General features: G+C 33.5%; 1 protein-coding gene across 2 annotated transcripts in view; it reads right to left on the bottom strand.

Moving 5' to 3' along the window:
* Positions 1–13,000, bottom strand: part of LOC118181251 (cell adhesion molecule Dscam1-like) — a 1,046,077-nt gene that overhangs the window by 900,748 nt on the left and 132,329 nt on the right. The window lies entirely within an intron of this gene.

Below are 13,000 nucleotides of genomic sequence, written 5' to 3'. Positions count from 1 at the left end.
TGAAATTTTACAGAAGTCACATGCACAAAATTTTTTTGTGCATGTGACTTCTGTAAAATCTAAATCTGCACCTCATTTTGTGTTGCATTCGGAAGCCCCAAACGATAATAGTTATATATACCCAAACCCTTACCCGGCATTTATTTTCGCAATCGCTCATAGTAATCATATACTTCCAGTTACAGAAGGGTTTTAAATGTCGGAAATATTCATGTTTGGGCAATGTCAGATTTTTAAAAAATATGTAGTTTGCAGAGCATTATTTAAATTTCTGACCTATTATTTTAAGTACCTTTCCTCCCACTTCATATTTCATTTCCCTGCCAGAATACAAATTTATAGCTTACGCGATATTCAAATTAGGTAAGAGGAAGGACGTATTTAACTCTCTAAAGACCATAACTTCCCAGATGGCCTTTCATTCAAACTACCACAATCGCCCCAAACTGCAGAAATTCCGATGTTGTTTTCTTCCGTCCCCTAAGGTACGCAGTAGCAGGTGCAGTTTCCCCAAATGCATCGTATCAGTTTATTACAAATAGTTTGTCCTAAAATGATTTATTGTGGTTTCTTAGCTTTATTTGTTAAAAGTAGAAAGTATGTCATTTGAAATCACTCTTCTTAAATGGAGGCGGAGTGGAGGAAATTGCTGTGACTGTCGAAAACCATTTCGGGCGGTTCGGTATTTTAACATACAGGCTAGCGAAGGCTTCGGTTTTCAAATTGTTACAGGAAAGTCTTGGAGGGTGAAAACTGAGCGTGTTCTGCCAGCATTAAAACCACGTTGCTAACCTTGATTCTCTAGGGGGTTTAATTCTGGGGCGTCGAGCTGTTCTTGCCATTAAAGCCCCGTTCACATGCAACGCTCCTTCGCACAGCTGCCGTTAGCAAGGGGAGAAAAGGAGACATGAAAGAGTTTCGTCTTTAGGACCCGTTCAGAAGACCACCGTCTTCCTTCCCCTTTACACCTAAAGCCTCTGTGAACAATCACGTCTCCGAATTGGCAGATTTCTAATACTGTTTACATATTTTTAACGTGGTTTACTGTTGTTAATTTTGTAATCTGTACTTTCGCAACTGGTACCTAAACTTTCGTAATGGTTCCTGAAAAATATATGCTTTTTAATTATTATTATTTTATAAGTTGTTATTTAGTTCACTCTTGGTGCTTGTCGCTATGGTTAAAAGATGGTAATGGATTTTTAAACTGCTTCTCTATAAGATATAGAACTCAAACTTTGTACATACACTGGTTGGGGATGTGGTGTCACGCTTTTGATTTTTAGAGGATTAGATTTTTTTCAAATTTAAAGTTGAAACGACTTTTTGCAAATATTAACAAATAAATTGAGAATCTCAGAATATTATAGTTTGCACCATAACACACTGTGGAAAAAAAAAAAATTAAGTGAAATTTTTAGCGTAATTTTTTTAAAAAATATTTTGGGAGAATTTTTGAAAATCGTTCATATTTTTAGACTTTTTGACGCCCATTAATTTTAAAATTTCATATCTAAAAATATATCAGTTACAAACTTTCGACATTTTCACAGCTTATAAAATAAACTTTTCGCATTTAAAAAAAAATGATAAAGGAAATTAATTGGATGATTTTTTTACTTTTTTGAAAGATATGCAATGAAGCAGAATGGGAAATATCGGTTCTTCTTGGACATCAATTCGAAACATCGGTTTTAAAGTAATAATCTCATTATACCACACTATTTTTATGACATTTATGCTATATAAGTTGTTATTGTTACCATTTGTTAGTTCAGCGTGAGATTGGAGATATTTCTGAGTTAACGTTCTCTTAAGATGCGTTTTGCATTCCGTTGTGTTTAACGTTCTTATTAGATTGAAGCATAACTACTGATTATACTTAGTGATATTCTAAACATTTGTACGAGTATTTCTGTGGAAAATTCCAGAACTTTGAAGTGTTTATGTTGATACAATAACTTTCATCGTTTTTGAGTGCAATGACAATCATTTACGAACTATTATCAATCTATTACAAACCCGTACGCACGCAACAATATTATAATTAATTAATGCATTAAAATTGTTTTGAACGTGTTTTACAAAAGAAAAGCAGGTAAAGAAAAATTCTGCTTGCGTTTTATGAGTTTTTGCAATTTTTCTGGCCACATAAGGTTTTAAAAAAAGGTTTGTAATTTATATTTATATTTACCAATTGAATAAATAGCACTAGGTTTGATTTATATACATATGTGTGTATTGAAATTCAGTAATAAAATTAGGTATGGACTAAATGTTTTATTATTTTTACTGCTTATATAAAATTATATACTTTATAGAAACCACGATGGGTTTTGCAAAATACTGAAAGGAAAAAATTATTTGAAATGAAAATGTGACTGAGATCGTATTTGTTTCAAAGATTTTAGATAAAAGTGTATTTTTTCTCAACTAATTCATTAATTGCAAAATCATTCCTTGAAGTTATTAAAAACACTCTAAAAAATACAATAAAAAAACTGGGCGGGGGGAAACATTGAAAATTGTAGGAGAAGAAAGGCATTTTAATAGTAAAATTTTTCTTCAAAAATTTAAATTAAAAAAATACTAGCAAAGACCTTTTTTCGGCTTAAAATTATTTTGTCTCTCAAAACTATTTAATAATATTCATAAAAAGTAGATGAAAATGCTTAAATTTTTTTTAAAAAAATCATTCAAAAGGTACCGAGTCCCTTTTCGCGTTGAAGCCGATATGCACTTGTCTTAACTTTAGTTTTAATTTGAACGATATTTCTGGAATACCTAGCATCAGATAACCTTGTCTGTATTTGTCTATAATTTCCGTATCTTGTACAGTTCTATCTAATTTTTGGGGGGATGCTATCACATTCCCAGACATCTGTCAGCGTGATTGTTTCGCTGACAGTCCAGCGAGCAGTAACTAAAATTAAGTGAACCGCGCAGTATAGTACGGGAAATCTCCCCATTTGCCCTGCTCCCGAGAGGTAAGGAACATTCAACCAAGTTCTACCTCCAATTCGGCGAGGCAGTTAATGCTTGTCCCATGTGAACAGGACACGTTGGGAGAACCGGTTTTCGCTACCGGTCGAATCTGCTCTTGTGAACGGGGCTTTTAAGTTTGTTTACGCAGACTCTCGCGTCAGATCCAGCTGGCGCGGTAGTTAACCTGTGATACCGTTCGGCTATACTTAACTTCATTAATTTTAAATTGTTCGTTACATTTTGAGTTAAGCCCAAAGTGCTGGCTTTTTGCAAGCACTACTTGGTGCCTTCTGTGAACTTTATTTTGGTTAATATAGTTCGGTTATTTTGGTTTATTCACACCCTTCTCGTGATTTTGTAGTGTCTTAAGAACTTTGTGATAATTCAGCAAACAGTCTTCAGGGGCGAGTACATTTTATGATAGAAAAGAGAACACGAAGTTATAAGTTTATATATATGTTATTAGTCTAAAAATACAACACCTAATACTATTTAATATCAGTTTACTTTTGTAAATATCTAACAATACTAAAAGGTATATTTATTGGACCATATGAGAAAGACACGAAGTGCTCACATCAAAATTTTTTCTATTACAAATGTCTTAGAGCTAAACTTCTTGAACTTCATGAAATTTCTATTTCAAATTCTTGTACCTCCTTACCTCAAGCATAATTAATTTTGAAGACAATATGGCTCATTTCAGCTGAGGTATCAAAATTATGATGCACGTATGTGTGTACTTTAACTCATATGTGTTTGAATTAAAGCTTAGGAGTACACTAATTCTTCTACTCCTATCATGCAAAATAAACTAAAGGGAAAATAGAAGTTTAAATTTTCTGCAATGATTTACAATCTAGTAAAAAAGTAATACATTTTCCGTGTTCCGTGTTCCATAAGATTAAAAAGACTGCGGCCCAAACTTTCCATGCATAATTAAATATTTAACATCATTTCATAAAGTGAAAGATAATCTTAATTTTCTCTTTTATGAATTATATATAAAGTAAATTAATTACATTATGCTAATGTAAACTGATGAAAATGTCAACGCAGTTTAAAACACCACTCATCGATCAACCTTAAAAAGAAAAGCCAATTTTGTAAAATTCCTGCTCCGATGTTGGAAACAAAAAAATCTTAGATCTAGTAGTAGTAGTAGTAGTAGTTAGCAGTAGTGGATTAGAAACCTAGTTTAAATATTTTTAAACTTACTTATTATAACTTAAAAAGGATGTTTAGGAATAATTTTATCAAATTACTAGATTTTTCGTTTCTCTTCAACGAAAGTATAGTGTTTTACACTATGTCCACATTAGAATATTTGATAAAAACTTTATAAAGTGAGATGCAAATTATTCATATTCACTTTAGAATTTATTTACACAAGTTGCTTATGCGCGCCGGGAAATATTACACTATTTTACATAAAGCAAACTGAATAATTTAAACAGCGTGCCTTCGAACATTAAGAGTGTCAGTTGATGGTGTGTAAGCAGTAATATCTCTCCGCGCGCATAGGCAACTTGTGTAAATAAATTCTAAAGTGAATATGAATAATTTGCATCTTACATTTTAAAATTTTATCAAGCATTATAATGCGGACGTAGTGCAAAATACTAAACTGGTGACCCTGAAGTGATAGGTTTTTCATCTCCAAGCTGCATCCCGGAAATGAGGTCTCTGAGCCGCTGTCCCTCCGTATCAGCACATGGCGTACAGAGATGGTTTTTGATCACCGTATATGGAGCATCGACTGGAGAGTTAAGAATGATGTCTCCCACAACTGCTTACTCCTCAGGTTATAAAGAGGAAACTACGTGGTGGAATTTTGTGCACTCCGCTGTTACACCAAACAATGCGAACTGGTTTTCCATCTGCCGGAACCAGATTTCGGATTTGCTTGCCAGAAAGGAGGAACTTTCTCCCCTACCACTTCCAGTGGCTTGATTTGTTCCGTAATTTTCCAATTTAGGAAGAGAAACTGACTAGTTGTAAGTTCCGATGAGGAAATGTTCACTCGTGATTTGTCGATGGAATATGATTCACAATTTTCATTTCACATGCGTGCTGCGACAACGGGTCACCAGTGACAAAGATGACACCTTAGATTTTTATATTAACATTAAGAAATCTTGAAGTTTTTAGCATTTCAAACAATTCGGACATATTTGAGCAAAATTATAAATAAATGTGCCGTTTTATAACTGAAGTTCTTGTTCAGATATCAGCATACTTCATTTCTTATTTTGTTTCTGTATCGCGATTTAACGTAACGCATTTGTGTTTGGTTTCATATTATTTTAAGCTTTTGTACAAGTGTTCTCATTACAGAGAATGAATATAGCTAACAGCAATTATTGTTTTGCATAGTGGCATTATACAACTCGAGGATATAGCTTACGTTAAAGTAAGATATTGAAGAGCTATATATTTGTTTAGAAGTGATTTCTTTGTTTAATGATTAATAGATTAGTTTAGGAGTTAATTTAATTATTAATAAAAATCTGATGTGTACATCCCATGACTTCCTTGTACGGAATATTAAATTATAAGCATTTTCATATAAACTTATTGGGTTAAATTAAATTTTTGTCGATAGAGCATAAACCACAATAGAATAAATGCACTCTTTAAAACTCAATTTATTTGTTTACCATAGCGACACTCTGGCTCTAGGTTACTTAACAGCGTTACATTTCGTTCACTTTATAACTCAGAATGCACAAAGTTTATATCTCTAATCCGGTTCTCACTTCTCAAAAAGGCAAAAATACATAAAAACTCAAAGTATCTATATTAAAAATTACGAAGTAAATCTTAAACGCCGTTTATATTCAAACGCCACAAAATGCCAAAATGAAATTAACAGCCTTTCTGGGCTAATGCCCTTTTAGCTAAAAACATTCCTCATTTTAAATGTAAGACATTTAATTACGACAAAAGATTAGGTTTAGCAATTTTTATGGTTCGCATCGCCGTTAAATGCTTCAATGCAGTCAATTAAAATGAAATAAATACTCACCTAAATTTGTAAACGGTTCCTCCTTTTCTTTCAGCAAACTGTCCCGATTTCGAAAATGTATGTCATCAGCTTTCAGAAGATCATTTCTTATTTATGTATTTATTTATTTAATACAATTCTTCCATTGCACACTTACTCAGAAAGAATAAGATAAATCGAAGAAGGAAAGAAGATATATTATAACAGCAATATAATAGTAGATTGCAGAACAAGAAGTAAAGCAAAATGTTATATCTCAAAGAAACGTGACTGCTGTATTTGTGCGTGGTTGAGCTAATCTATCCAATTTCCGAGCTTACAACTTTCATGTCTTTTCAGCTGGTACCATAGTTTATACTTAAGCTCGTATTGTACTCCAAATTTGATATGCTTTCTGATTTTAGCTACAGAGAAAATGGATCTAACTTCCGTTCAGCTAAATGTCTAGCTTATCAGAATCGCTATTGCTGGAGGTGATTTAGTTTTCTGCGTCTGCGTTTGAAGTAATTCTTTTAGAGGCGGTTACCAATCAGTGTGGTGCTGATAAGCTCAGTTTTATAACGAGTATTTAATCGTTTTACAAAAAAATTAAAATGAAACTTATTTTAAATATGAAAATTTTAGTTATGGTTTTTATATTCGAAGATAAATTTCTATGTTTAAATTCAATGGTAATAACTTTCAGTACATTTAATGAATTCATATTTATCTTTTCTTATACGTAACACGTAAAAATTAAAAAAAATTAAATATAAAAATTTATAAATAAAATAATCTGGTGCCATTACTCGACAATTGAAACATTAAATCGATTAAGCACAAAAATGTGTTATAAGTGTCATACAAAAATCATTAGCACCCTGACAAAATCGAAATCTTTCAGTTCAGCGGAAATTGCGTAAAAAGCGATTGTAAGTACCCTTGAAAATCGACTCGATACAATAGCTTGATTCTGTATAATCTGTGTCTATTCTATATAAGTTGTAGAGAAATTAGGTTACTTCGAAGCAGGAGACATGAAAAATGAGCAATACCCTCGCCGGGACTCGAACCCTTGACCTCTCGAATACGCACCGAGTGTGCTGACCACTGCACCACGAAGACAAGCTAAGAAGGCGGCATAAATACCTTATATACTCCCCCTTTTATAGGGCGACTGGGAATTAGGAGACCCATTTGCCAAATCCAGGTGGTGGAGAATCATCATCCACCACCCTTTATAGTTCGGACTCCACTGTAGAGACATTAGGTTACTTCGAACCAGGTGACATGAAAAATGAGCAATGACCTCGCAGAGACTCCAACCTCGGACCTCTCGAATGCGCGCCGAGTGTGCTGATCGATACATCACGAAGGCATGCTAAAAGACCGGAAAAACTCTCTTTTAATTTTAAATAACGATACTTACCTAACGATGACTGCAGTCATCTAATTGCATTTCTTGCGTAGTAACCTAGGCGCAGATATCCGATTTTGTCAGTTTCGAGGTTCGAATCTAGATAATTAACGTAAATAATAACACCATTGGACATCATTTGAAAATTTCTCCCAATGAGCATATTTCTTCAGATTATTCCTTAACAACCACTGTAATTAAGACACAATAACACGCCGAACAAATACTAATTAAGAAGTCAAACAACAAAAATCAGTGTTATATTTTCAAATTTTCACAGGACTAGTTTCGATGGTTTTACCGAACCACCATCCTCAGCTGCGGAAGCGCAAATGAAGGAGATAGGATATAATGATCAGATAAGATAAGAAAGACTGGACAGAAAATAAGCTAGTGGCGCCATCTGTTGACGAAATCAGAACTAAAACATAATTCCTTTAAAGGCCGAAGGCAAAGATGAATTGGAATTAGGACTAACTCGTTAACTAGAACAGAAAGAATTTTTTGAATGTGAAATGCCTCTAGAAAATCCAGTTCTCTAATGGAAGATGTTTTTTGAATAATTATGGCAACAGAAAAATTGAAAGTGTGATTTTTCGGACCAACAATGTTGGGCAAACGAAGACTTCTGTGTTTCCTTTTTCCTTATCTCATGTTCCTTGACGTGAAATTTTAAGGCTCTCTTAGTTTGGCCAATGTTAATTAAACCACACTGGCAAGGAATCCTATAAATACTCCAGGAATTCATATCCGGAATGGGGTCTTTGAGTATGGAACTCGGAACTAACCACTGTAATATCAGTTTTTATATCACAAGCACACAAATTTAAGTACATTTAAAAAAAATTCTAATCTTTTTGCAGTAGTTTTTATCATTTATTTTCCTCAAAAATAAATAATTGCAAATTTTGCTCATAATACGCAATTAATTATAAAATAATCGTCAAATTTTTGGGTAGAGAAATTCTATTTAATGGTCTGTGATATAAACAATCTTAGAGGTAATATGATTAGGTTGTAGTAGTATTTTTTGACAAAATTTACCTGTTTGATGGTGCAACTAATCTCACTTGTCTGACCTTATCATCAGAACATGTCCACAAAATTAATCATGGCGAGTGGTACAAGTAATATAATATAAGTGACAGCGTGATTTTGCCCAGTTCCATCGCAATTTTGAAAGATAACACCCTGAATGATGGATCCGAGGGTCCGCCACACCTCTTTCCTTACCACCAATCCATACGAGAGGATTTCCGGCTAGCAATAAATTCTGAGTGTCCTCATTCTGCAAAGACACTGTACATTTACAAACGTTCATAAACGAAGGGGTTCGAAACCAACCACAATCCCGTTTGGATGTCATTTATGCACGTGTAGCCAACTTGAGGGTTTAGTATTTCTGTGAAAACTTTGGCTAGGTAAAATTAAGCTTTAACCCTCTCGCTGTTCATCCCGCGATTTCCACGGGCAAAGTAGAAGTAGCAAAATTTGCGCAACCCCGCGATTTCCACGGGGATGAATTTTTGCCGTCTATTTAATTGTGCAACCCGCTCTTTCCCCGTTCAAGGTTTCCTTTCGGCTTTTCTGTGGTGCTTGATTGTTTATTTAGATGTGGCCTAACAGATGGCGTTAGTGGTCCACATTTTTGCCAAATATACAAGAAAATATAATGTAGCATTTTGCGCTCGCTTTTCAGATCTCAAAGATGTCTGGCAGGAAGCCTTTCGCGAGTGATATAACTTATATTCCTGACGATATTTCCGACACTGATAGTAGTTCTGATTCGTATTTCAAGTATATTGAAGATAATTATAGCGAAACTGATGAGAACTTCTCGGAATCCCCTGCAGATAGTGATGATTCAGAAAATTCACTTTCTATTGAAAACGTTCGACAGTGGTGTAAAATTGATATGCAAAATATTACATTAAGTAAATATTTTCATTAGTATATATATGTTTTACCTTTGTATTTTATAAAATAAATCATAATTTAACCAATATTAATTTCCAAATTTTCCTTTTATATCATTATTTTTCAATTTCATTATTCTGACAATCTTTTTGTATAATCTAATTTTATACTAAAAAAAAACTCTTTTACAAAAAATTTTTGTATATTTTAACTCTAAAATATATGTAAATTTGAAATATGTAATAAAAATACGCAATTTTTGAACCTATTTTGATAAAGCGTGCAGTGAGAGGATTAATTTTAAATTCTACATTTAGAGTTGCCGCCATAACTGCTGGCTGGTTTTGTAAGCATCCAAGAGTGCCTTCTGCCCACTTATTTCAGTTTTCATTATAAAAGGGTCTTTTACACCCTTCTTATATTTCTTTTTGTTTAACTAAACATAACGATAAGTCTGTTAGTTCTATTTAGAATTTTGAAATAGTAAATGCAAACAAAAGGAGTGAGAGTGTAATAATTTTTATTACTCGATTTCATGCTAAAATCACATGTGAAGTACATTTTCGAAAACATAGCTAACCATACTAATTCAGAAGTCAAACAACAAAAATCAGCGTTATATTTACAAAATTTTCACAGGACTAGTTTCGATGGTTTTACCGAACCACCATCTTCAGCTGCAAAACCGCAAATGAGCAAATTCATTTGCGGTTTTGCAGCTGAAGATGGTGGTTCGGTAAAACCATCGAAACTAGTCCTGTGAAAATTTTGTAAATATAACGCTGATTTTTGTTGTTTGACTTCTGAATTAGTATTTATTCAGCGTGTTATTGTGTCTTAATAATAGCTAACCATGGCTGATTGTCGTTACAGCTTTGTTTACTTAGATAACGAAGTTACATTTAAATTTACTTTGCAAAATAATCATCAAATGATACAAAATATTCACAGGTGTAATCGGAAAGAATAATTTACTCTACTTCTGGAAATGTTATTTTATTGTGGAATTATGCATAAATGTGTATAACAGCAACAATAAAGTATCTGCTTCATAAATTAAAGTACTCTGGAAAGTATCCAGCTTTTAGTTTAAGCATGAAACCCTTTGCGTACAATTTGACCTCGTAAAATAGTTGGGACGAACCAACCAATACAGCAGTCCAACCTCGTAAAAGGAGTTCTTACAAAAGCATTCGGGGCTCAATAAAAATCACCCATAAAATGCTGTAGCAGATTTGGCCTTATTCATGGAAGTATTCGAGAGAACTTCTCTATATGTCTAAAGCATTTTTACTTACCACCTGAGATAACTTCAAATATTATTCCAAAAATAGAACCAGTCTTGGAATAATAGTGATATAATGCGACTCTATTTAATCTATAGAGGGTCAAAGTTTCAGTGTTACTCATTTATTTATTTAAAAAAAATGTTGTTTTTCTTAGGATAAAAATGACATTATGTCTAAGTAAGCACACTTCAATCTCTCATGCTTTAAAACTAGTCGCATTTATGTTGAAATTATTTTTTCTTCAGTCACTCTGGAGAAATATTTTGCAAAATATTAAAAATCTTTTTAAACAGTACACATATGTACAAGATGCCGTTATTTAATAAGAACATAATTTATAGTTTGTTAGTCATTAGTTTATTTTGAAGCAGGAAATATGAAAAATGATCATTGCTGTCGCCGGGACTCGGACCTTGACTTCCCGAATACGCACCGAACGTGCTACCGTTATACCACGAAGGAATGCAGAAAGAAGGGAGCAGCTATTAATCAACACGGTACTGAAATCATCATTCCGTGGCATCGCTCCAATTTCAAGTACCAATTAAAACAACGTGCTTCAAAATCTTGGCAAGATTTGCGCAACAATGCTCCACAAGGAAGACGTACATATAACTTGATCCCCAATGCAAGCTTCGCATCTCTCTACTCGAATCCTTCACTAAATTATTTTATAACAGGACATGGGCCCTTCCCCGCATATTTCTACGTAAGGAATTTGGCAAATTCTGATATCTGTATATGTGGGAAACAGGGAACACCTGATCATTACACTTTCTCATGCCCCTTAACTGAGGATATTCTCATAAAATCCCCAAGAACTGATCTTCTGACATTCCAAAGGTTTTTAATTAAAGATAAACATCAGTATCCAAAGTTTCAAAAAATTATGCAACTAATCACTTCCTACGGCCTAGATCTCTGTCAAGTGTAAGTCCACATACTGCTTAGTGAACCTTTTAGATGCTGTAATTATGGACAAAATGGCTCCGCTCGTGAACTTTATAAACTGCAATAAACCAATCTATCTGAAATAACCCCTTTCACCCACCTCTTAAGCATTATTATTACAATTCATTTTAACATTGTGTTGGCAGTACTAATTATAATTATCTCATTATGTTTATCTGTTTATTAATATGTTTATCTCCTATTTTTTTTGCACCAAATCAGATGTTCAAATTATCTTGTGAATCTCATATTGTATTCCGACTATTCTGTAATTTACTTATGTCTTACATCATTATTTTTAATAAATACTGGATGCGGGGCGTACTGTGGGATTGCACATTTGTACCATAATAGCCAAACTGTAGACCTTTTGGAAAGCTTCAGTCTATGTAAATTCCTATAAAACTTGCAATTCCCCCCCTTTTTTTTTAAGAATTAGTATGGGAAGGCATTACCAGTTGACCTATGGTACATCGCTGGTGTCCCCCACACTTTTACCTTTATCTTATAGACTTCCCCTTTTAAATTGCGACTGGGGATTAGGGGACTCAATCGCTAAATCCTGGTGGTGAAGAATCACTATCCACCACCTTTTAGCTCGGGCGCCACTGTAGAGTCATTAAGTTATTTTGATGATGGAGACGTGATAAATGACCAATACTCCCGCCGGCACTCGAGCCTGTACCTCTCGAATACGTGCCGAGTGTGCAACCGTTACACTACGAAGGCATGCAGAAAGGAGGGAGGGAGAAAATACCTTACATTTTAAAAGAATCTTTTGAATTAATAATTTCTTCACTTTATGTACATTCCTGCCTTTCGTTAAGATAAGTTCACATTGTAACTTTCTCTAAGGCATTATTATGAAGTCATATTACTATATCTAAAGGAATTAACTGAATACCCATTAAAGAAAATAAATTAAATATAATGAATAAAGTAATAATGTCAATTAATTAAAAATATGGTAGTTTTTAAAGCAGTATTTATCGAGCATTTGCAAGAAATAAAAATGACAGAAATTACATAATACATATAGGGTTCAGATTTTTACAAATAATCTCTCAAATGAAAATGTTGTTTAGTATTTGAAAATGAAAATGTTGTTTAGTATGTGAGAAACTAAAGAAATTTCCGCGGGATACTGTACACTATGAATGATCACAAGCGTCCATGATATGAGATTCTCGAATGACTGTAAACTAAGTTAAATAAATCATATTGTTTTGCTTCTTCGTTGATTTTATTAAATTCTACGCACAACCTATCAGACACCGACGGAAAATTTGGCAGGTAGTTCTTAAGCTTAATCAGTTTGAAATAACTGGTTTAAGATAATGATTAACCTAAAGTTTTAAGAAAGACAACGTAGTATAAAACGTAATGTCTAAACTGTTGCCACCAAATATTACAGCCCTGTATTATATTTAAAGAAATCAAATATTGAAGAATCTG

This window comes from Stegodyphus dumicola, chromosome 9, assembly GCF_044657685.1.
Source record: "Stegodyphus dumicola isolate Sdum_Otavi_A_Nest chromosome 9, ASM4465768v1".
Taxonomy (NCBI): domain Eukaryota; kingdom Metazoa; phylum Arthropoda; class Arachnida; order Araneae; family Eresidae; genus Stegodyphus; species Stegodyphus dumicola.
This window is presented reverse-complemented; position numbering and strand designations above follow the sequence as displayed.